We start from the raw sequence: 3,369 nt of genomic DNA, 5'->3' as shown, positions 1-3,369 counted from the left end.
AGGGGATCTTCCCAACCCAGGGATTGAACCCGCCTCTCTTAGGTCTCCTGCATTGGCAGGTGTTCTTTACCACTAGTGCCACCTGGGTAGCCCAATATCAACATTATGTCTGTCATCATGCAGTTGTCTTACATGTTAAAGCATAGATAGAATTTTAGTTATTTGACAACAAAACAAATGCTTTAGTATAATCCATTCTTATGTCACTTAAAACTGTCATAACATTGAAAAATGACCATAAATGTTGAGAAAATGGACAGTTGTATGATCAACATGATTTGAAGACCCTTCAGCTAAAAACAAAAAACAAATAAACAGCAAAAACAAACAAACATATTCCTCACACCAAGCTTGACATTCTTTCTTTCTTTCTTTCAGGTCATTTATTCACATTATCATGATTCTAAAATGTTAATTGACTGTGGTTTCTGGTGAGGAAGTTACTTTGTGTTAAAATGACACTTTATACAGGAAAATCTCTCTAGCCTATGTTCTAGTCACTTCCCCAATGCAGGTTATTTGACAGATCAATCCAGAGTCTTCTGTTTTTAGGGTATGTTTCTTACCTCTGCTCTGCCTGTTAAAAAAAGAGATTGACAAGATTGTTGAAATTAAATCTGGATTTAGTCCTAAAGCTAGTCAACATTATAAGGAAGCAGGGCACAAAGGTCACCATTCTAATTTATACATTTTCTAATTAATTTCCATATTTTTGGTACTAAATTTTTGGCCCAATGTCAGAATCTGAATGTGAAGACTTTAAAAGAGCTTCCTATAAGATTACCTCTTTACTTCTGACTCTGTTTAATTGTCAACTGCATCTTATTTTATTCTGTTAATTAACTTTATTTCACAGCTTTACCACAATCAAAGAAATTAGTTTTCTAATTTTTTCTAATGTTTTTGGTTTCTTCCTGCTAAAAGAATAGATCATTTTAGTGAGATCTCAAAATGGAGACAAGCCAAACATAATACTTACTCAACTATTATTGACCTGGATTTAGGCTCTGTTTTTAAAATTAGTAGGATGACTTGACAACAGAAGGATCAAAAATGAGATAAAAATAAGCTTTTTAAAGAGAAACTTTATGCTATTCTTTAAATTTTAAGTACCTGATACAGAATATGTTCTTAAAATAATCTAAAGAATGGATGACTGAATGACTCAATAAATGTAGCAGGCATCTTATAATCTGTTTATGCAACTATTTCTCACTATTTGCATGAACTTTAACATTAATAAATCAAAAGATCCTGAGCCTTAGTTTACATATCGCAATTTGGAAAAATAGTATTTTCTGAACAGTCAATATGTTCAAGATCAAATGAAATAATATAAAGAAATTGCTTTGAAAATTGTAAAAGTAAGGTACAGTATATTTTGATAGTTATTTTTGAAAAAAGATCACACCCTACAAAAATGCTCAGTTCAGTTCATTCATTCTCTCAGTTGTGTCTTTTTGACCTCATGGACTGCAGGATGCCAGGCCTCCCTGTCCATCGCCAACTTCTGGAGTCTACTCAAACTCATGTTCATTGAGTCGGTGATACCATCTAACCATCTCATCCTCTGTTGTCCCCTTCTCCTCTCGCCTTCAATCTTTCCCAGCATCAGGGTCTTTTCCAATGAGTCAGTTCTTCTCATCAGGTGGCTAAAGTATTGGAGTTTCAGCTTCAACATCAGTCCTTCCAATGAATATTCAGGACTGATTTCCTTAGGATGGACTGGTTGGATGTCCTTGTAGTCAAAGGACTCTCAAGAGTCTTCTCCAACAGCATAGTTCAAAAGCATCAATTCTTCGCCACTCAGCTTTCTTTATAGTCCAACTCTCACATTCATACATGACTGCTGGAAAAATCATAGCCTTGACTAGATGGACCTTTGTTGGCAAAGTAATGTCTTTGTTTTTTAATATGCTGTCTAGATTGGTCATAACTTTCCTTCCAAGGAGCAAGCATGTTTGAATTTTATGGCTGCAGTTACCATCTGCAGTGATTTTGGAGCCCCAGAAATAAAGTCTATCACTGTTTCCATTGTTTCCCCATCTATTTGCCATGATGTGGTGGGACCAGATGCCATGATCTTAGTTTTCTGAATGTTGAGTTTGACGCCAACTTTTAAGAGCCTTAAGGAAGGACCCATTGTGATGCAGGGAGAGTGGAGGAGAGCAATAGCAGGGCAGGAAGAGCAAAAAGTTAGTTTCCCCTGGACCTATGTCCTCTCTTCATAGAATCAAAGCCTTGATCAATTATTAATATATTAATACTATTTTTACAATCATAGACTGGGAGAAAATATTTGCAAATCATATATTTGGTACAAAACTTGTATGCAGAGTATATAGAGTGCCTCTAAACTCAACTAAGCAAGCAACTCAATTATAACTGGGTCAATATGTGAGCAGAATAAAAATTTTAAAATATACATGCCAACTAAGAATACTTTTAGCATTTTAAAAAATATTCAAAATATTCAACAAGATTTGTTATCAGAGACAGCAAGCTAAAATTTATGAAAATAAATTTGAAAGATTGTCAATATTTCAAAATAGGCCAAAGATCTTAACAGATACGTCACCAAAAAATATATACAAATCACAAAAAGTGTATGAAAAGACACTCTACACTGTACTATCATCAGTGATATGAAAATTAAAACAATAGTAAGATTGCACTACACACTTATTAGAATGGCCAAAATCTAGAATGCTGAGAAGGATGTTCAACAACAGAGATCTTCATACCTTGCTAGTGGGAATGCAAAATGAAACAGTCACTTCAGAAGAGTTTGCTTCTTACAAAACTAAGTTTAGTCTTATCATACAGTCCAATAACTGCACTCCATGGTGTTTACTTAAAGGAGTTGAAGACTTATGTCCACAAATAATATGATGGTGAATACATGTCATTTTACATTTGTCCAAACCTATAGACTGTGTAATACCTAGATGGAACCCTACAGTAAACTATGGACTTTGGGTGGTCACAATATGTCAATGTAGGTTCATTTAACTGTAATTAATGTACCACTTTGGTAAGGGGATGTTGATAATGGAGGAAGATATACATGTTTGAGGGGTTTTATGAAAACCTCTGTACTATCCTCTCAATTTTGCTGTGAACCTAAAACTGCTCTAAAATATAAATTCTTAAAAAATGACAGAGCAAATCTAACTCTCATATCCTACTGATTAGAGTAAGTCACAGTAGGATTGGAGTAAACCATTTTGCATCCCCATTAAAAATCACTGTATCAGCTTCTTATAAAATTGAATATGCATTTATCATGCAACTCAAAAATCCCACTCAGATATTTATCTCAGTGAATTATAAAAGAATGTTCTCTAAAGTTTATGGAAGTTTTATTTA

The sequence above is a fragment of the Giraffa tippelskirchi genome, chromosome 14, assembly GCF_054371585.1.
Source record: "Giraffa tippelskirchi isolate mGirTip1 chromosome 14, T2T-mGirTip1v1.2.pri, whole genome shotgun sequence".
NCBI classification, from domain to species: domain Eukaryota; kingdom Metazoa; phylum Chordata; class Mammalia; order Artiodactyla; family Giraffidae; genus Giraffa; species Giraffa tippelskirchi.
Note: the sequence above shows the minus strand (reverse complement) of the source record.